At 40.1% G+C, this 22,927-nt stretch overlaps 1 protein-coding gene across 3 annotated transcripts in view; it reads left to right on the top strand.

Moving 5' to 3' along the window:
• ATXN7L1 (ataxin 7 like 1) overlaps nt 1-22,927 on the top strand; it is a 195,793-nt gene that overhangs the window by 18,469 nt on the left and 154,397 nt on the right. The window contains exons 2-3 of one of the 3 annotated variants that reach the window (XM_090042021.1): nt 19,404-19,479; nt 21,133-21,260. The exons of the other annotated variants lie outside the window; for them this stretch is intronic. The gene's annotated coding sequence lies outside the window, so the exon portion shown is untranslated. The remainder of the gene's footprint in view (nt 1-19,403; nt 19,480-21,132; nt 21,261-22,927) is intronic. 3 annotated transcript variants of the gene reach the window in all.

Below are 22,927 nucleotides of genomic sequence, written 5' to 3'. Positions count from 1 at the left end.
GAACCAGTTTGGGTCTCCAAGGAGGCATACCTCTCCTTTATATAGAGAACTACACCTCCTCCCTTCTTCCCTACCCAAGCCCTTTTGTACAGCCTGTAGCCCTCTACGTATACAGCCCGGTCATGCATGACATCCCACCAGGTCTCCGTTATTCCAACAAGATCATATTCCCTATTTGCTAGCAGGACCTTTGGACTTCCCCTCCTCCTCAGGGCCTCATAAAACCTGAGCCTGAACATCATTCAGGAGCGATGTAAGACTTTTCTATTTGGTAAAGCATGTAGCAAGTAAAGCTAACCTGTAGTATTTTTTTAAGGAGATTTTTGTTTTGTATCTTAGTATTCTACCTGCTTTTATAAATGATTTTGTCTTTTACTGTAAGCTTCCTTGAGCCTTTCTTGGGAAGAGTGGCATATACATCTAATAAATAAATAAATAAAATAGCTTATGGAGGCAGAGCAGTCTTACGTGACCCCGATAACCAAGACTAGGCCAACAAAAATCTGGTCTCCTATGCATAATACACGTGGACATCTATAGTGCTGTCCACATGAACTTGTCCATATGTCCAAAAGAACAATGGGTACTTTAAGGTAAGTCAGTAACTGTTCTCTCATATCAGTTCCCTACAGGAATTTGGCTTTTTAAGAAAGACATCAACTATCACAAGACTTAATAAAAATATGAGAGCTGGCATCAGGAGTCAAACCTGTCTTCTGCAGGTCACCTTTTAAATCAACATGCTTGATAAACTGGCTGCAAAATCCAAGGGGAATACAATTCTCCAGGCTGAGGCAGGCGTCAGAATGGTGGATCTAAAGCACTTGTAAACTTTAGAGGGTAAGGTAAATAGTGATATTACAGCTTTGATAATTTTATATACAAGAAATCCATGAACACATTTACTTTACAGCAGGTATCCTAAAAATATTTATTACAGCTTTGTCTGTACTGAAGCAATGTGATATGATGTTGCCTTAATTTAAGAGGTTTATTACCTGAAATAGTAAGCGATTTAAAATAGCGTTTTGCTGTTGTTCGGGTTTGAAGAAATTGCAGGGTCTGACCTAGTGATTTTTACAGCTTTATTTATTTTTACCTGGATGAAAGCTGCTTTTTAGCTTTGGTGCACTAGAATATTGACTGACCTTCAGCTTTTCATGCTTTAAAAATTACAGGAATGATTATGCTATTGTAACTTACTACCATGTTGATCTTTTTAAAGTTGTTGTGCAGTTGTTAGCAAATGTATCTTTATTTTAATAGCAGGTTCTTATAGTAACTGTCTACGTATCTACAAAGCTATACCTAACTACTCTTATATGGTAGTTTCCATTCTTTCTGCCTACTGCATGTTGTGTGCATGTGGAATGATGTCGTAATGCAGTGATATAGGATACACTTTTAGATCATTCTTATTTAAGCTCCCTGATTTTTGTTTTAGATTAAATGTTTCACCCTTAGTGTGAGTAGTTTTTTTTAAGGTTCTTCCTCTAGTCTCGTGGTAAAATACATGTGCAGTAAATAATGATCGAGTAAAAGTTGGTTTGGTAAAGATCTCAAGCCTCCGAGTGAATGTTCTTTATAAGTGAGGTCTAATGCTTTAATGCCATGTATCATCAAGGGTCTAGCATACTGTCTTTAGCAGTTGTTGAAAACTGTTTGCCCTTGTCTCTGCTAGCATCCAGACAGTTTTCAGCCCCCGTTGGGAGATGTGTATGTGACATCTGCTGTCAATTAGAGATTGTTGACAGGGCCTCCCTGTGTAGAGGGCTTCCCCTGTGGCCTGTAGACAGTGAAACTGACTATGCCTATGTCACTTTCACTTAGTGTGTCTGTTTATTTCCCCACCTTTCACCCAATCTAGTGCTGTCTCATAAGGTAGAAATAAATGGAGAGGAGGGGGCAGGGAGGAAAAGAAGGATTGCCCATGATCCTATACTGAAATGAAAGATTAAAGTTTGGAGACTGTTTCCTGAAGATGAGTCAGATGAACACAATATCTTTGTATTCTTCCTGTACAGCCTTATGTTAAAATAAGGCTAATACCCCTTCTTTTATTTCCAGAATCATGGTTTATTTTTTTCAGATGCAGTGCAGCATGTTCCCTCCGGTCTAAAGCACATTGCAGGCCGTTAATAAATCAAGCCTTCCAGTCCTTTGTCCCCATCCTGGGATATGTCTAGCTAAATATTCCCCCATTTTACAGACTGAGAAACTGAAGAATAGAGAGTCTGAATGACTCACTCCAAGAATACAACACAGGTTTCCCAATTCCTACGTTTGTGCTTTTTCACCACTCCCCCGTATTGATTGCACACGCATATCGGGGACATTCAGCTTTGCATGGACATTCCTTGACCATAACACAGTGAAGGATTGTGTATGCCTGCTTTGCATTCACTTTTTGTGATTATTTGTATTTGTACCAAGTGTGGAACGCCAGGTCTCATGTTGCAGCACTAGGGTGTGAGACATGCAATAATTTCATGGTCTTTGCTGCTAGCAGTTTAAGTTCAATACTTCAACAGTGTGTGGAGAAGGAAATACATTTCTGTTAATATCTCTCTTAAAACTTTGCTGGGTCAGGTAAAATCTCTCCTCTGCAACAGTTGTTATAATTGGAGTAAGTGTGTGTTTTTTGTTTTTTGTTTGTTTTTATTGTGTGTGTAGTACTCCAAAGCAGGGTAGGTGCTTCATAAAAGCACAATAAAAAAAAAAAGCCAAAAAAAAAAAAAAACACAACAAAAAAAGCACAACAAAAAAACCCAACACAGGCAGCTTGCAATCTAAAGAATGTTTTATGCTCGGTTTTACTGATATTATTTTGTTTTTAAGGAATGTAACTTTTTTTTCCTAAGTCATGCTAAAAATTCAAGTATTAGATATGGGTATGCTGGTATTAATTCAGCCTGCAGGTATAATTTTCAGTTTCAGTTACCAAACTGAAATATGCACTGATCAAGAATATCTTTATATCAGAGTAACTGCATCAAGGGGAGTGCATTTTTCACTTCTCTAACTATGCTGGTATAGTTAAAGTAGCAAAACTTCCAAGTGAAGGCAGGTCCTCACACAAGCATTTGGGAAAGGGATACAAACAGGGGCAGATGATTGTTGGGTCTAATCCGAGGTGTAACAAGATGGGTTTACACCCTGAGCAAATCCTATGGGAGAGGTGGGGTGGGGGTGGGAGGGACACATGCATATTCCAAGAGCAAGGGACACATTGCTGGGAGCTCCCAAACAATCCCTGGCTGCTGCCCTGTACTCTGTCCAGTTGGTCCACCCTTCATTTTAAAAGCAGCAGTACCTGGATGTCTGTGCATCAGTTGCTTCTGTAAATGCACTGTAGGGCTCCTGCTGCTGTGGCATGGACTCTGTAGGGGTATGGGATAATTTTGGCCTGCAGGGCTCGTGCCCTCTCACCCACCCTTAGTTCTTACTAGTTTGTAGTTTTTTTTCTAGGCCTCTTTCAGAGGAAGCATAAAGGAAGCAGCCTGGGACCATATCCTTTAAATGTCTAATTCAGGATGGTAGACCCAGGAGGGGAAAGGAGAGGGCTGCCTCTGGACTACCTTAGTCCTATAGAGTACCCTATAGAAACCCTTCTCTTTTTCCTCTTTAATTGGTCACTTGCCCATTTAACTCCTATTTTCTTTGCCTTGTCGCTTCACATTGTGATCCCCAGCCCTGCTTTCTCTATTTTATAAGCTAGACAGAGTCCAGAATTATGCTGACTCTGGGTCTTGTAAAACTGAGGGTGTCAGTACCAGCAGCTTCTGGCTCACTTCTCTGAAAGTAAGTCAACATTGTTGGTTGTTTGGAGTATCGTAGTGTCTCTAGGAGGTCTAGTCAACCCCCCTTGTACTGACTAGATGTTATATAGACAGAACAAAAAAGATGGTACCTGCCCCACACAGCTCGCAGTTTGCATAATAAGATAAAACAGATGATGCCATATAGACAGAAATCTGAGGAAACGGTGAGAGGTTGATCAGCATGCATCCCAGAAAAGGATTGTTCTGTGGAGAGCTTTGAAAAAAGCTGAAAGAGAACTCTTCCCAGCTTGAAGAGCAGGATGGGGAGAAGTATAAAGCAGGTGCGGGATTCAATTTCTTCCCTGCCCATACAGGAAACTAGCAGAGGCCTCTCCCACAGAGAAGTTTCCTTTCAGTCCTTTCATGGGACTACCAGGTACTTAAATCTGTGTATAACAGGCTGTAATTCTCACTCCCAGAATACCTTTGTGCTATCATAAGATGATTGATTTCAAGTTCTGTGTTCATAGATGTGCTATCAGATGACAAGTCACTTAACATTTTTGTGCTTCTGTTTTCCCACCGATAGAATGATGTTAATTAATACTTGCCATGCTTTCATGCTTTGAGATCCTTGGTGAGATGATGATGATGAAGTCTGAGGTAGTAAGTATACTCTCTGGTAAATTTTCAGTTTTCTAGAAAAATACATTTCTGTGCCCCTTGAATTTGTCTTGTCGCTCCAACTATTTCCTGGTGTGAGCCTGGGCCTTGGATCAAGAAAGTTCAGTTTCTTTCACTTTCGTATCACTTAGTCCCAGCTTCTCCAGAATTCTCAGACAGTTGCAAGAATCTGAGAGCAGCAGTTTAATTTCACCATTAGTATTCCACATACTGGTAGAGAGTCTGTACATCTTTGTTCCTTTTTTTCATTTTATTTGAGCAAATTGGCCCAACATGTTTTTGTGAGTTTGGGTTAAGTTCAGGAATTCTACAACATGGATCTGAGAATTCTGATAGTAGTGTTGCACTCTCTGACCTAGTTTTGAGCTGTTACAGACTTTTCCTTTATAAGCTTGGTCTGCTCTGTTTCTCTCTTGCCATGATGTATAATTTTGGGGGCGTTCTGTATATTTTCTCCTGTTCCTGGATGGTGTAACTTGCCCTCTTGCCTAATTTGCTCACTTTATGTGAAGGTGATTCACTTATGTTTAATAAGGATGACATGGAAAATTGTATGACCAGGATTTGTTTAGCAATTTGTTAGCTATCTTTGATTTTACAATCATCGACTGTTGAAATGTCTCCCACTTCTCTTTATTGGCAGAGTAGATTGTGGAAGAGTTTTTTTTCTGCTCTGGACCGTCAGTGATGTTTATTTTGGCTTCAGGGAAACCTGTCCATCTGATATGGATTTCAGTACTTTTGCCAATTATTCAGTTTTTGCTTCTCTTCCACTCTAACAGTGTTTATGTCTGTTAGGTAGCCTTTTACGGTCCTACTGGATACTCTCTCATAGTTTTGGTCTGGAATTCCCTTAGGATGCATGTTTGATCCTCTCTCCTTTCAAAGAGGTGGTAAAGCTCTAATTGACCACAAGATCAGGCCAATAATTAACAGCCTCAGTTGCCTCCTCTACCAACAACCCTTTTTAATGATTTAGGATTTTTCTCTTTGGAAATGGGAACTGAATTTTCAAACTCAATTCAGTTCTTGTGAATGTCACTGGGGGTTTTTTTGGTTAGAGTGGTGCACCTCACTTAGAAAATCTTTACTTTTTTATATGAATGTCAAGGTGGTATTGTACTGTTCCTGTCATGAAGTTCTCAAATTGGCCTCCATTTTTGCTTTCTGTAAATTGGATCACATATGATTTCTCAGACTAGAACAATATGTTATTAAAGTTGGAAGAATACTTTTAATAAAAAAGTATATTCATGTTAGTAATGAAAGAGGTACTTATTCATCTTTTTCTCTAGCTTAATGGGTGGAATTTTTGTTGATATGACTCTGCTCATAGCTTCATCAGCAGTTTTGCAATCAGCTTGACATTTTGTAATGCTGTTTCCAAAAAAGGTCTTTGTAAGGTTATTGAAACATCCAGTTGTAAAGTGCTTGTAAATTATCTTGGAATGTGAACAGTGATACTAAGCCAGCTATGAGAGCATTATTTTAGTAAGGAATTCAGATGTATTTTGATACTCGGCAGTTGGGCGTGAATGCTTACTATGTTCAATACATGAAAAAGTGGCTAGCAATATAAGCCATATAGCCTGTGTGATGGGTTTCCCTTTTCAGGGACAAATGGAATTTTATAACTCTTTTTATAATCCATGGTGGTTGTATTATTATTGTGGGACTTCCTCTTTCTAGCCAGACAGCATGAGTTAATTGTGGAAGACTAGACATAGTCAAATGAAAAACATGGACATTTCACTTAGATTCTAGATCACATGGTACCAATCCAAAAATTATTAATCTCTTGGAGTTCAGTTGGTAGATCATTATAGAATTTACCTTGCTGTGAAATAAACATTTTAGGTGAAATTAAATCTTCCCTATTTGTATAGCCACAGTTACATGTTGAGATGTCGGGCACACACAATACAGTTTAATTTTAGATTTGGAGCAGTTTTCTGTTAAGAAAGGTGTTCTTAACAGAATTTTTAGAATCTGGTTTTAGTTCAGGTTGTTAGAGTGGATCATGGAGATTAGCCATTAATTTAAACACACACATGAACAATTAAGTGAGCAGGTTTTGGTTCTTATTTATCAGGCCATAAACTAATTTGGTCAAGAGAAATATAAATAGAAAAACTGTTTATTCCCAAGCATAGTACTGTGCTAAAATGGAGTTAATTATGCCACCTTAAAGTTACTTAGAAGGACTTTCAAATCCCCAGACCAAGTATAGTAAAGCCTGGAATTAATATTAAGGTTAAACTTAAATGAAGTGCAGTGATACCAAAGAATGAGTATACTGTTACAGTTAATGCATTTTGGTGTGCAGTTCCACATCAAAGAGATCTGTTTTTTAAGACATGAGTTTTTTCCCTATTTTTCCTTTGAGAAAAAAGAAATTCTTTCTTAACTGAGGGAAACCGAGTTCAATTACTGTATTTACTTACATACCACACACCTTTTCCCCACAAAATCAGTCTTCCAAAACTAGGGTGCCTGTCTTAAGTGGGGAAGCTGGGTTTTTTTTTTTTTTTGGCTGAAATACAAGCAGGGAAGAAAAGAAGCAAACAGACACTGCCAGAATGGTTGCAAGTTCTCTCTGGAGCAGCAAGCAGCAGGGCAGAGTCCAGTATTAACTTGCAGCAGACAGTGGTGAGGCAGTAGCTTTTGGCTAAGAGCCACTGAACTGGCTGAGGGCAAGTGAGCTGCCTTACATATACACACCCCCACACCTTAATTACTCATATCTAAGACTACCCTGAATTTAAGATCTCCCCCCAGTAATTAGATTCTATGAATGGAAAATTGGTAAATTTGTTCTAATCTTCCAGGTATAGAATCTAAGTATCACAGAGCTGTCTTGAATTCTGTTGGTATGCCAGGGAAAGCAGTGGGTAGGGATACAGGTGATTGGGAAGGTCAGGCATCCTCTGCCCCCAGCACTCTTCCCCTACAGCCTTCCTGCCTCTCTGCCACCTGCACCCCTCCCCTCCACTCCCCAATTTCTCTCTTCCCCCCTCCCCCTCATTCCCTAGTCTCTCCCTCTCCCTCCCCACCTCCCCTCTGCTTACTGTCAAATGCTTTGCAGGTTCTGTTCTCTCCCCCAGGCACAGCACATGGAACAGCAGACCCTGCAGCAGTGTCGGCACTGCTGATTAGCAGGGCAGGGGGTGGAGTTTCCACGTGCTCCATGCTTGGGAGGGAACTCAGCCCCAGCTGGAGCTTTGCTGTGCCTAATAACCAAGGGGGAAGGGCACAGAGGGTGGTAGACTTGAGGCTGCTATGGATCTGACTAGCCCATTGCAGTGTCAAGGCCAGAATGAGAGCCACATCTGCCACCTCTCCCCCCCACCCCACACAAATCTAAGATGAGGGGCTTTCCCCCAATGCAGAGGTCAGGGGAGGGGAACCTTATCTTAGATTCAAGTAAATACAGTATATATTAAAAACATATAACTTAACATATTTTAATTGTTAGAAATGTTAGTATGCTACATTTTGGTGAAATACATATTTCTTATTCACTAGATGATTAGCTTTCTTGCACATATTTTTATCAAGCTGCATTGAGACGACAACTTGAATTTAATTAAGTACACAATACCAGCACTTCAGATTTATTGAACAAAACTTTCGCATTTTGGATACAGAAACTTTTTTAAAGCCAAACACGGTACACATTTACAACTAACTAATTTATTTAAAACTAGTATTAACTGTTATAGTATTAGAAGTATTACCTGTGGTTAGTGAATTAAACCAATTATTTCAGTCACCTTGGGGAAAATTTTCTAAAATGCCTAGTTGAAAATCATGTGAGCTTAAGTTTGCCTAATTCTCTTTAAAATGGGAGTCATTTTTACCTAGACTTTTTGAAAATTTTTGCCCCATTTCTTTCAGTTATTTAAAACTTATAAATATCATCCTGCTCTCTTCTTGTATACATAGAGTGGAAGAGAAAAACAGACTTTCTTGTTTTTTCAGCTCCCAAAAATGTATAATTGACAAATGCTCCCACAAACTAGCATATTCTTTAAATTTTGACCAGGAACATTTTGAAATTCATAAGTAATCCCCCCAAAGTAGCTAAAGTTATTGTCATAAATTTCTTATTTATTAGCATTGTAATGTATGGTAGTCAGCCCAGAAGAATGGTTCAAAAATGGTAAGTTTACTAACCAGTTGATCCAGATGGTTCAGACATGTTCCCATCACTGCCAACTTAGAAGCATATTTCATAATGGTTGATTTGGGCTACCAGCCCCTGCATTTTCTTGCAGTTTACATTTAGCACATGTTCTCTTTCTCAGTGGCACAGGAATTTCTTGAAAATATTTCCCAGATCTTTGTTATGACCTGCAGCCATGGCAATTTTTTCCTTCTGCTTCCATATGTTGAAATGAAAGTACTCTGTTCCATAGAATGTTGCTCCTTTTCCTACACTATCTTGAGCTTGATATTATCCAGGTGGGTTTAGTGGATAATCTTGATCAAGGAGTACACAAGACGGTGTCTGCTGGAGTTAGAGACCAGGTTCCAACAGCTGTGATGACTTTGGTCCTTTGCATCCAGTAGTATAGATCCTGCATCCCTTGCAGGGTCAAGCCTCTAATACATGAAATATTGTGTTGTATTTTTAAGGTTGACCTCAAAAATAGGTACTTTCCCCCACTTTCCTATGTAGAAGAAAATCAGCCTTTAACTCCAAGTTTTTAATGGTGGTCATTGGTGGAGGCAATCCCTCAATTCATTGATGATACCATAGCTCACTCACTGATGGGCCTTGAGGTGACTTAAAGGTCTAATCACTGAGAGACAAATTTGTCTGCAGAAGTTGCTAGTCTTTCCGCTGCAGAGAGTAGGTCATAGGCTAGGATTTCTCTCCTTTTCCTGCCTCTGATGTCTGTCTTCTGCTTTGAGGGCAAGACACTTTACCTTGAAGCAGGCTGCTGCTTGGTTGAGGTTGCAGTACCACTGTAGTTCATTAGCAGTAAGTTCTGCCCAGCTTCTGAGTCAGCATCTGTTTTCTTGAGGCATGTCTTCCATGTGTCCTTGTAGCTTTTCCTCTAGCCACAACAGGCTCTTAGGCAGCAACTAAGCTGAGCGTAGAGCACTTGTTTTGTGAGTCAAAAGTCAAACACCTGCACACGCTGTCCGGTCAAGCAAAGTTGGTGCTTGAGAATCAAGGAAGCTTGTGTTTATGAGGTGAAGTTCCCATCTGAAGCGGGATTTTCTGCAGGTATCATTGCTGATATCTCTCCAGGCTTTTGAGACGATGATAATGATAAGTCACCCATGTTTCATATCTCTAGAGAAGAGTGGTGATGGCATTATAGACCTGGATCTTGGTGTCTTTCCAAAGATCACAATCATTAAAAATACACCAGAGCAATTTCCCAATGGAGCTCCATGTGGACTAGATCTTGTGCTGGTTCTCTTCCTTAGTGTTCAGTTTCTGAGGGAGATGGTTACCCGGGTAAGGAAAGTGCTTGACTAACTCCAGGGCCTTTCAGTGGTCACATTCATGGCCTGGAGCAGGCTGATAGAGCACATTAGCCTTCTTGATGTTGAAAGAGAGGCCCGATGGTAGACTTCTGCAAAAAGACCCAGCGTAGTCTGGAGGTTTTCCTCACTGCTTGCAAAGATGGTGCAGTCATCACTATATTGAAGGTTAAGAATGGTCATTTTGAATATTTTTAGTCTTTAAGTGAAAATGTTCCAGGTTGAAAAGCCCTCCAAGTCTTCTGGTTTTCAGTATCAGTTCCAGAGGGGAGTCAGTCCTTAATGAGAACCAGGATGACAGTCAAAAAAAGGGAGAACAGAATTGGAGTTATGTCACATCTAGTGGACCTCCTGCATCTAAAAAGAAAGACCTACAAAGGATGGAGGACTGGATTGACCTCCAAGGAATATTCTGCACTGGTCCGGACCTGCAGGGAGCGAACCAGGAAAGCCAAGGCTGTGAGAGAACTCCAACTAGCTACAAGTATCAAGGACAATAACAAGTCCTTTTTTAGGTATGTTGGAAGCCAGAGGAAAAGCAAGGTCAACACTGGACCCCTGCTAAACCAGATGGGACAACTGACAACCAACGCCCAAGGAAAAGCCAATTTGCTAAATGTGTACTTTGTGTCAGTTTTTCACCAGTCCCTGCCCATTACGGGATGGGAACACCTGGGTGAGGGAGATTCCTTACTTTCCATCAATGCTGACCTTGTGATGGGGAACACCTTGCGAGGCTGGAGACCTTCAAGTCAGCTGGCCCTGACAGCTTACACCCCAGGGGACTCAAGGAGCTGGCAAACATCGTAGCTCAGCCCCGGCATGGATCTTCAAGAGCTCCTGGCGCTCTGGTGAAGTCCCTGAAGATTGGAAAAGGCCACTGTGGTGCTTATCTTCAAGAAAGGGAGGAAAGTGGATCCGGCAAACTTGCCCATCAGCCTGGCCTCTATCCTGGGGAAGATCTTGGAAAAAATTATCGAAGAGACCATTCTTGGGAAACTGCCTGATGGTAACATCCTGAGAGAGAGCCAGCATGGGTTTGTTGCGGCTAGGTCTTGCTTGACCCATCTTATTTCCTTTTACGATCAAGTGACCTATCACCTGGACAAGGAAGAAGAGATTGATGTCATATATCTTGACTTCAGAAAAGCCTTCAATCTGGTATCCCGTGATCACCTCTTAGCAAAACCGGCCAACTGCGTTCTTGGCTTCACCACGATCTGCTGGATGGGGAATTGCCTCCGTGGTCGGACCCAGAGGGTGGTGGTTGTTGGAAATCAATCATCATGGTGCCCTGTGACCTGTGGGGTCCCTCAAGGCTCTGTCTATACTATTCAACATCTTCATTAATGATGTGGACAGTATCAGAAGTGGACTGGCCAAGTTTGCTGATGACACCAAACTTTGGGGTAATGCATGCACACCTGAGGACAGGAGGACCATCCAGGCTGACCTTGACAGGCTCAGGAAATGAGCAGATGAGAACTTGATGGTGTTTAACACCAAAAAATGCAAGGGAGGAAAACCCTGCACCATGCTTATAGGCTTAGCAGTCTACACTGGCTAGCACTACGAATGAAAGGGACTTGGGGGTCATGACTGACCACAAGATGAACATGAGCCAGCAATGTGATGCTGCAGCTAGTAAAGCGAGCAAAACCTAGTTTGCATCCATAGATGCTTCTTAAGCAGATCCCAGAACATAATTCTCCTGTTGTACTCGGCCTTGGTGAGGCCACAGCTGGAGTACTGCATCCAGTTTTGGGCACCACAATTCAAAAAGGATGTGGAGAAGCTTGAGAGAGTCCAGAGAAGAGCCATGCACATGATCAGAGGTCAGGAAAACAGACCTTATGATGAGATGCTGAGAGCTAAGGGACTCTTCAGCCTGTAAAAGTGCAGGCTCAGGGGTGATCTGGTAGCTGCCTATAAGTTTATCAGGGGTTGCCACCAGTACCTGGGGGAACGTCTGTTCACCAGAGCACCCCAAGGGATGACAAGGTGAAATGGTCACAAATTTCTCTGACCGTTTCAGGCTGGATATAAGGAAGAACTTCTTTATTGTCCAAGCCCCCAAGGTCTGGAATAGACTGCCACCGGAGGTGGTTCAAGTACCTACTTTGAACGCCTTCAAGAGACATTTAAATGTTTATCTTGCTGGGATCCTATGACCCCTGCTGGCTTCCTGCCCCTGGGGCAGGGGGCCTGACTGAAAGATCTTCCGAGGTCCCTTCCAGCCCTGATGTCTTTGAAATCCTTGCTTGACCCCAGTTCGGATGACAAATGGATCCACAACAAAGAAAGGTCGCAGTCTTCTGTACGTGTAGAAGCTTCAGGCTCTTGATGTATTTTTTCAGGGTAGCCAAATCTGGCGAGTACTTACCATAAGGCTTTGTGCCTGACAAGAGTCAAAGGCCTTAATAAGATCAGTGAAGTCCATATACTAGTTAATATGTTGTTCCTGACACTTTTTTGAATCTGGGGGACAACCAAGATCATGTCAGTTGCCCCATTGGATAGTCTGAAACCACACTGAGATTCTGGCAGAACTTCCTCAGGATGAGGTATAAGACAATTCAGAAAGATGCAGTCAAGAATTTTTATCCGATGTGGAAAGGAGGGTAATACCTTGATAGTTCCCCCACTTTATTTCCTTTTTTGAAGGTAGTCACAATGCTAATATTTCTCACATCCCCAGGGACCTCCTCATTGTTCCAAATTTGAAGAATAAATTCTTCTCAGTCCCAGTTCCTCACCACCATCCTTGAAGATTTCAGCAGGTATGCCATCCAGTCCAGTATCCTTGTTGTTGTTCTTAGTTTCTCTGATGACACACTAAACTTTTTTTAGGATATGAGTGTTGGCAAGAGATCCGCTCTTGGGGTGCTGGGGGACTGACTTGATGGTGGCATCCATCACAGCTGACTCGCAGCTCAGGACTGCCTCAGAGTTCTCTTTCCATTTAGCCTAGATAGATTGGTTGTCTTGAAGGACAAGACTTATTTAAAGAGCCATCCTGCAGTCACAGGAAGTTGAACTGTAGATGACTTTTGGTGCTGGGAAAAAATTGTGCATGTCATGATTGTCAGCATATAGCTGAATCTTCTTGGCTTCGTCTTGCCACAACTGATTTTTGATTTCCCAGATCCTCCTTTGAGGAGCTGATGTGTCGTCTTCTGCAGAGATGAGGTGTTATCTTGCCAAAAAGAATGCTTGCTTCCCTTCTGGTCAAGGAGGGCTTAGCATATCACATGAGCCATGCAAGGAACCAGTGAATGAATACTAGACAGATGATAGTCTTTTCAGATCAATTATGAATATCCAGCTTGTTCCAAAACACTGAAAACAGCCAAAAGGAATGTGAAGGATTTTCAGCATCATATCTCTTCAAGGCCTGAAGGTCTGCAAGGATCTCCAACACTGTCTTCATGAAAAGCTCTCTACCCTTCCCACAACTGAAGGCAACATTGAGGGAATTCAGGAAGGGTTTTTAAACTGCCATCCAAGTGGCCTGTGCTGAATCTGTTGGCTTGTACCCCACTCATTTACACCAAGAATGGCTCAAAGAGAGCATCACCAAAGAGTTTTTAATAGAGGTCATTGACTCAACTTATTATTTTATTTAAATTATTTTAATAGATTATATTAAATTTATACATTAGCCTATACTGCATTACATTCAAATTTAATTTTAAGCAGGTTTAATATTTAAACTTAAATATTATTTAAATTAAAACAATTTTAAAAATCTAATGTACATTTTAAAAATGTTTTTAATTTGATTTTTTTAATTATTTGATTTTTATCCACCCCAGCCTGAAAAGTGTGCTAGACTTCTGTTCCAATTATACAATTGGTCCAATAAAAGTATCACAAAAATACCCTTACATCTGGAACAGTTTTATAAATCAATGACCAGATAACTGATATTTATTTTCAGTTTTCCTCTTGTATATTTGGGAAAACTGAGCTAGAGAAGTGAGGTAACATGGCCAAGAGAGCACCCAGTATGCTTGTGAGAGACAGTAGTGCCCAAGTTTTCTGAGTTCCAGGTCACTGTTCCCTCTTTGAGGCAGCATGGTTAAGAATATAAGAAGCACCATAGTGGATCAGACAGTGGGTCCATCTAGCCCAGTATCCTGTCTTTGACAGTGGCAGGAGTGGATGCTATAGATGGAGAGCACTGAAATGGAGATAACTAGAGTGATCTATTCAGTACCTTCCCTGGCATCCACTGCTACAGGTTTAGAGATGTCACAGGAAACATCTCTAGTCATTCTGTTCAACAGCTGTTAATATGTCATCCGTTACTTGATCTAGTCCTTTTTTTGAACCTGGCTATGCTGTTACCACTTCTTGAGGCAATTAATTTCACAAGTTAACTACACATTGTGGGATTTTCTCCTGTTAACTACACATTGTGGGATTTTCTCCTGTTAGTTCAGTGGGTGCTCCTTAGTTTTAATATTTTGGGACTTGGTGAACAACGGTTCCCTGTTCACTGGTCCACACACCTCATATTCCCCATCAACTTTCTCCTTTCCAAAATGAAGAGCCCTAGGCTTTCTAGCCTTTCCTGGTAAAGCAATTGCTCCATGTCCCTGATCATTTTGGTTGCCTTTCTGTGTACCGTCTCTAATTCTACTACATACTTTTGACGTGGGGACCAGAACTGCACACAGTATTCAAGAAGTGGGTGCACCATGGATTTGTATAATGGCATGATGATGCCATTTGTATAATGGCATGATGATGCCCTCCATCTTGTTTTCAGTTCCCTTCTTAATAATGCCCAGCATTTGATTGGCTTTTTTAGTTCCTGGCGCATACTGAGCTGACACTTTCAGAAAACTGTCTAGAAGGACTCCAAGGTCTCTTTCCTGAGTCATAACAGCTAGTTCAGAACCCAGCATTGTGTACTTATACTTGGGGTTACATTTCCCCATGTTCACTACCTTGCACTTGTTGACACTGAAGTTGATCTGCCTTTTTTTTTTTTTGCCCACCCACTTAGCTCAGTGAGACCTTCCTGCAACTTCTGTCCATCAGCTTGGGACACGATTATCCTAAATACAGGCAGTCCTCGACTTACAGGATTTTGTGTTGCAAAGTTTCACACTTACAACATTTATAAATTGACACCCTGTTTCGACTTTATGACATCAGTTTTGACTTTACAACGCTTGATCTGATGCAATGCCATGCTAGCGAACAAGTTTGCTGCGTCATTCATCTTCCTATGGAACATCTATCCAAACTTCCTTGGACACTTTCTTTAAGAAAGCAGCCAAGACTCCTGAGAAGACTCCAGCCAAGAGCCCTTCAAAAAGTCTAACCAAGAGCCCTTTAAAAAGTCCAGCAAAGTCACCTCAAAGAAGTCCTTGCAAATGAATACATGAATGTAAATATATTACTCATCTATAATTGATTGAGTACAAAATCCTGGGGTTATTTCTGGTGAAAATAGAGTATCAGATCTTGGTTCAGGAACCAATCCCCCATTTATAACATTTTCATATGAAAAAATTGGTTCCAGGTTATAATGTTTCAACTTAAGATGCAGTTTTCAGGAGCCGAGGACTGCCTGTAATTTGGTGTCATCTGCAAACTTGGAGAATTCATTGTGCAGCCCCATTTCCAGGTCACTGAGGAAAACGTTAAACAAAATTACACATCTCTGCAAGACCCTGATTTTGACCTCCTGCCTTCCTGAAAGATGGCCATTTAGCCCTACCCTTTGCTTCCTATCTTTTAACCAGCTCTCAGTCCACAAAAGAACCTTCTCTCCAGTCCCATGACAGTAGCTGTTTTTAAAAGCTTTTGGTGAGAGACCTTGTTGACTACTTTTTGAAAGTCCAAATACATTGTCAACTGGATCCCCTTTGTCCATGTGATTGTTAAAATGCAAGGTATCTCAGAGAAACTCCAGCAGATCTGTGAGGCAGGATTTCCCTTTAGAAAGAAACATACTGACTCTTCTCCGACAAATCATATTTGTCAATGTGACTGGTGTTTTCATTCTTTATTGTGGATTCTACCAACTTGGCAGGGATGGAAGTGAGCTCACTGGCCTGTAGTTTCCAGGATGACTTTTGGAGCCCTTTTTGAAGATGGGTGTTATGTTGGCAACCCACCAGCCCTCTGGCATGGAGGCTGTTTCTAACAATAGAGTCTATACTATTGCCAGCAGTTATGAACTTTAATCTTTGAGTTCCTTCAGAACTCTTTTGTGAATGGTTGCTACTTGATACACAACTTTCCTCACTTTTATGGTGGAATGTAGTTAATAGTTGTGCCTGGAAGTGTTTGGAATATGTGGACATGGCTGGTGGGTGAAATCTCTGACATGATCCATGTTGCAAAATCTTGATAGCTTTGTAGTACACTTGCTTACACAGTTGTTATGCACATGAGAGAAGAGCCATGCGTTTCAGCAGCTGAGTTCCACAGGGAATTGATCAGAGACATATTTGATCCGCTAGTGGATGGAAAAAAAGAGAACAGAATGTGAGCTATAGGAAAAAATGAATTATCAGGTAGCTCTGTCTCAGAAATTTCTTGATCAAATGAGCCCATGTTTGGATCACTTCTGTTAACCTGAATGTTCTTGAGGTACACTAAGTTTCAAGGCAATGTAAGTGACCATGGTGGCTACTTAAAGTTGCCCTTTAAACAGAAAGAGCATTTCATCCTTAACTGTAGTGGAGCTAATGCTCTGCTATGGTGCATCTCATTCATCCTGAAGTACTGCAGTATGTTACTTGTGTCATTACTTTATGGAAAGCCAAGTGGCATTGTGCAAAACTATTGCTTATAAACTTGCTTGCGGCTGTCGCACATTTAAGGTAAGATTGGGGGAAGATAAGTGACGTGTTTTGATTTTAAGAAATTTATCCAAAAATGTCCAGAAGGTAAGTTTTCCCAAATCTCCATAGTACTGACTTGAGCAGGTGAAAATGACTGTGTTGTGGGATTTCTGTGCATTAAATAAAAGGGCGAAGTTTGCATAAGCAGGTATCAGAAAATCATTTCACGTGTATCAAATTACGACACCCTATTAATACGAAGTAACTGAACAATAAAGGTTCTTCTTCCTTACTTTAAAGCACGTCTGTTATATTCAGATAAGTTTTTAATAGGTGCTGTCTCATGGAGCAACAATGCTAAATTGGTGATTTGTGTGTTATAATTGCATATCCTGTAGTACAGAACATCTTATCCTGACCTAAACAAGTAGGGCATATGTTCATTTCAAGTTTATTTCCTCTTTTTCCTTTTGTTGCCTCAGAATTACCGGTACTAGATGGGGGAACCTTGCTCGGAATTACTCTTTATATTCTTAGTTTTCAGAGTAAACATGCACCAACACTTCAAGGCTGGGGAGAAGCACCTTTATGATATTTTTTTCTTTCTTAGCCAATAATAAGCTTCATAAGTGACTCAAGACCTTCCCCATTACTTGTTTTCTCCTGCTGAAAAATGAATCCTGGCAGCGCATGCTAGGATGAAGTTCTTGCAGGGAGCATCCTTTCTAGTTCCAGAGTTCTAGTGTGAGCCAAATATTTGTCTTTCTATGGTTCCTGCAGCTCAGTTGATAGGCCAAGTCAGAGAGAAAAGAAGAACATAGTGTGTGTGAAGAATGCCTGTTGCAGAACTTAAGTGCCAGTTACAAACTGGTCATACATTAGGAAGCTCTGCTGAGTTTGGCATGTAGGCTCTTGAGTAATATCAGATCTATTCTACAGGCTTGCTGGCACACTTCCCTCAGAGAGTTATGATTCTGAATGTGTTGGCTGTGTTGGCAGAAGTTTCTCCTGTAGTTGCAATTAGACTCCAAAACTCTGATTTTACCTGTATGGTTTAATTTTTTTTGCAGGGCAAAGAACAGCTATGCCTGTTTAGTTGCATCCATGCCAGGAGTGCTTTGCCAGTATAATATACTGGTATTTCTATACCTGTAAAGTGCTCTGAGTGGAGATAGCTTGAGACAGCATAAAACTTATTGTACAGCTAGAATGTGAAAGGGGGTATGCTTATTCTTTAGATTCCCTAGCTGGAGTATTTGCTCTTTGAACTTTGCTGTCCAAGGGATAATTTGTCTACAAATTGCTTTTAAAACAAACCAAACCAAAATAAAACAACACTTTTTTTATTTGGTGGTGAATAGTCTTGACATGATGTTTGTGTGTACCTGTTGGTTAATAGGAGTTAAAGTCAGCAAAGATAAAAGGTGCTTTTTTTGGATTCGCAGTGATGCCAGAATATGCATTTTATATTGGCCTAAACCTTTTTGGAAGAATCTTTTTTTTTTTTTTAGTGGTCTTCAGCACATAACTTGTACTTCATGCTAGGATAACATCAGGCAGTCAGTTCTATATTTGACATTCCTTAATCTTGTAGTAATGTCATCTGAATTTTAATAGCTGTGTCTGTAATTTTGGGTTTTAGAACCTGCATAGGAAAAATGTCTTCATTACTATTTCCACAACTAGCTTTGGTTTAACAGACTAAGCATTATTACTTCTATTTGTGTAGTTCCTTACAGTGAAGTAAAAGTACAGTTTAGAGCTTGAAAACATGTTGTTTTATCTGTAACTGAGAAGAAAGCGTACAAAGAAACACTATGCCATTTCCAAACTCGGGAACCTTAGAAAAAATATTCACAAGAGGGAAGAACCTAACCTTAATTACAAACTGCCAGCTTCCTGTGTTTTGGTGTGTTGCTCCTAATATAATGTTGTGTGCCAGAACTAAGGTGCTATATCTGTGAACTACAGTTTCTAATATTAATTTGTATTGCAGTGGTACCCACTGACTAGAGACCTGTTTGAGACCAGCACTTTCCTCAGTGCTTTGCAGACACATGGGTAGACAAATATGGTCCCTATCATGAAGAATTTGAAACTGAAGGCCCTAAAACTACAGAGAGATGAGCATATAGTTAAATTTAAATACATCTATAAGTCCTTAACTTTGTTGTTTTTTAGTTCTGATCCTGCCACATACAGAGAGTATAGAGAAGGATAAAATCAAAGCATGCAGGCCTTATTTGTGTACACTTTATGTGGAATAACAAATGAAAATCACCCGAGTGATTTACTTTTTATTTGGTACATGAAATCCTGTCTAAATGACAAGGTGCAATTGTCACTTCGTAAAAATGGTTCTTCAGTGCCATCAGTGTACATAGCATTTTCTGACCAAATACACGAAGAAAAGGTACCTATTCAAAACAAGTTTTCACTCTAAGTCCCAATCTTATAATATATTGAATAAATACAGGCTCCTGTATACGTACAGAAATTTGTCCATGTATAAGAGCAGGGCCTTTGCTGATGCTGTACAATGAGAGAGTAAGAAGGAAATGGAGATAAAGCATATGTGGTGTTGCATCTGTCTATTTTGCTTGTAGTTGCAAGATTTTTTTAAAGTTAGTTGTAAAATACTATTTCATTGCAGGCAAGAGAGAGAGGAGCGCTATTGTTGGAAGGCTGGCTGAAGTGGTATTTTTTAGGAGAGACTGGAAAAATCAGAGGTAACTAAAATATTTTGGACCAGGAAGTTTAACCCAGGCTTCGTGGGGGGGCAGTCTGAAAAACGGCATAGAGTTGTGGGTGAAAGGAAGGGTTAAATGAAAGAACCTGCATGGAAGGAGGAGTTTTACTTCAATTCAAAAGTCAAAGGCCTGGCTAAGTCCAGGTGATCCATTCGGCTAGGTTGGTCAGGGCATGTAGCCAATGGCAGAGAGGGGCCTGGCTGCCTTTGACTCTCAACCTGAATAACCAGACACCATTAATAATGGTTTGCATAGGTGTGGTCTTTGATGCAAGTCTTGTGAAGAGATAGATCCATAATGACAAGTCTTAGCTGCTTTCCTACCACATTCTCTCCCACTTCAATAAACAATAATATACATATTTTTATGTAAGAAATGATCAGACATGCTGCAAGGCTTAATTGTAAGCACATCTGAGAGGATAGCAATGTTTGAAACAAGACCTGAAGATGCTGTTTGTCTGTGGCTTTAAACAAAAAAGGAGCAGTTAAAAAGAAGCAAAACAATTAGAATGCCACCTTTGGCTATGGAAAGTCATAGGGATAGGGAAGAACAAGGTTTCAAGACGAGAGAAGTTTTTTAAAATTTTAAATTGAATTCCGAAGTTGCACAGTGATGGATATCCACTAGTCTACTTTTTGTTTTGTTTAATCTCACAGCTTTCCCAGTTCATGTAATACCTATAGACTGCAAGAGACAGGGCTAGTATAGTTCCAGAAGGAGCTTCTGGTTACTTTGAGGTGCCAAGTCATCTTATGCTCAAAGTTATACTTGTTTTTTAACTTTATGATTTTTAAAGGCAAGTAGTCCTAGAGAAAACTGTAGAATAGATTCTGCACAGCAAAGAAAATTACCACATAGTCTTTTTAGTGTACGTCAACTAGACCTGGAAAGCCTACCTCTCTAGGCAAGTAGATAATTTAGTTTCCTAGTCTTTTCATGGCTGAACAATTGTAGCATGGCCAACAATCGTTTCATGGAGTCAGTTGTAGTAGTATCTTTCATATTGGAGACGTCTTACTTAAATTTATTTCATGCTGGTCACCAAACATCTATCACACCGAAACAGTCATTAGTCAGTGGCAGCCTAGAGGTGAAAGGAGCTGTATCCTATTACCAAACAAACTTGTAATCTCACGCTGCCTTTTGTGAGTGTTATTAACCACATTTTATATAAGACTTATTGTCTCTATAAGAGAAATAACTTAAATGTAAAAATGTATATAATACGCTCCAGGAGGTGGGAATTACGTTTTTATATAAAAGAGCAAATTTGTTGCTGAGATATCATGGTAAAAGTAGAGATGAACATTTTTTATTCCACAGTATTTATTATCAGTCTTTTGAAGTAAAACATGGTCCTTTTTATTCCAACAGAATTTTTAAATGCCCAATTCCCTTTGGACTAACAACCCTCTGTTTTTTGTCAGAGTGTTTTAGTATGTTTTAACACTAGTGGATAAAGCACCCACTCTGTTTTTCCCTCCTCCCTATTTGCTCTACTGCCTGAAGCTAGAATGCAAGAGGAAATTTGAGAAAGACTCAAGATGCTGTTGTCCTGTATTGACTTGGGGGAGAAAACAGATTTTCCTGCTTAGGCAGCAGTGGCGGAATCATTTTCTCTTCTTTCAGATTTAGTCCATATCTAACGTTAAAAGAAGAGGAGAAACTAGATTGAATTTTCTATGAATTGTCTGATGACCGAGTGGTGGAATATAAGGAAAATACTTTCTTCAGCAGTATTGGATGTTCTGACAGCAGTAAGTAAAGGAATCCATAATAACACTTAATGAAATGGGAAAGCTCATGGGTTTACTTCTCCTAGAGACTCTTCCTATACTGGAGAGCATACATATGATTAGGTTTTTGTGAAACTGATGTATATAAAATTAGGGTATATCTTTTTTTAGGATGAATCTTTTTATCTGTGATGTTCTTTGTTAGAAAAGTTGTGAGATTTCAAGCATTAGCCATTGTCCCAGCAACATTCTCTTTTAAAAGTAGTAACTGAGATCAAGGCTCCATTGTGGGGGGTTTTGTACAGATGCATGATAAGGAAACAATGAAAAGCACTACCTAAATAGACAAGGTGGGCAAAAGAAGTATTATCCCCGCTTTACAGATTAGGTACTGGGGTCTAGAAAGACTTACACAGGGACACAGAAATACTCTGTGGCAGAGCCAGGAATTGAACCCCCAGCATCTTTTAATGCTAGTCCAGTGCCTTAACTGTAAGATTTAGAGACTGACATTGCGACTTGCCAAATTAGCTTACAAAAACTGCCCATATTTTGTGTTATGATTTAGAAGAAAAACACCGGGTGAAAATGTAAGGGTTGTCACAAACATACTTGCATGAGAACCTGCACACAAAATAAGAATTAGTGACACATTTTATGCATTCAGCTTCTCTCCTGAAAACTGTTCGACTCTCAGACAACATAAAAATAACATTTTTATTGATTTGTGTTGATGGGGAAATAGGACTAAGAAACCTGCCACCCTTACAATATTTATATTGGTACACAACAGTAGATGTTATGTTCTTAACTCTTAAATTGTGAATTTACCAAAACAAAAGATTACTTATACTCACCATTGAATTGTGTGCAAAGTGTTTCTGACTGTATGCTTACCTGAAAGGTAGATTACACTGTATTATTCCCTACAAGAGATTTCTGAGGCATTGCCTAATGGAAAATAGGGGAGAACTAGAAAACATCAATACACTTTAAGTGGAGCAGCTTTTCAGATGTGTTTAATCTTCCTTTTTAGACTACCTAATCTAAAACTGTAGTTTAAATACAGGAAACAGAAAATATGATAAAAGGAAAGGCTTACCGCCCACAGACTGTCTATAAAGTAGGTGATGGTCATGTACTGCATTTCTGATACTGTATTCACAAGAGAAAAAATAGACTATAACTTTGTCCTGCTTATAGTGCATGTACTTAAAGCTTTACATTTCAAGAAGTCACTTGTAGAAAATTCTTGATAGTTTGGGATTCAGTAGTAGAACACTTGTCATTAGGAAATGCTTATTTATTAAGCTGAACCCTAGGGCAGTTTGTGGCATAATACAAAACACTGATTGACAGTTGTTTGTGTTGCTTCTCACCTCTTCAGCTTGTCAAAGGATAAAAGTGACATTTATGGTGAACTAAGAGCTAAATGAGCAGAGGTATAACAACACAGTCAGGCACCTGGGGCATCTGTGATGCATGGAGGCTGTGTTGACTTCCAACTGCCAGGAGAAAATTGTGCTGCTAGCAAAATGGGCAGCTGGAGCAGCAGCAGTTTTTTTACTGGTTCCCTCCCCAGCAGTATCTGAGACTTTGGGTTATGTGACACTTCTGAAAGTATTTAATGTTTTTTATCTTTTGGAAGGGCTCTTTCCTTTGTTGATGTGTTCTACTCCAGTGTGATC

Source organism: Crocodylus siamensis, chromosome 4, assembly GCF_052110815.1.
Source record: "Crocodylus siamensis isolate JL-2025a chromosome 4, ASM5211081v1, whole genome shotgun sequence".
In the NCBI taxonomy this organism is placed as follows: Eukaryota; Metazoa; Chordata; order Crocodylia; family Crocodylidae; genus Crocodylus; species Crocodylus siamensis.
Note: the sequence above shows the minus strand (reverse complement) of the source record. Positions and strands in the feature narration are given on the sequence as shown.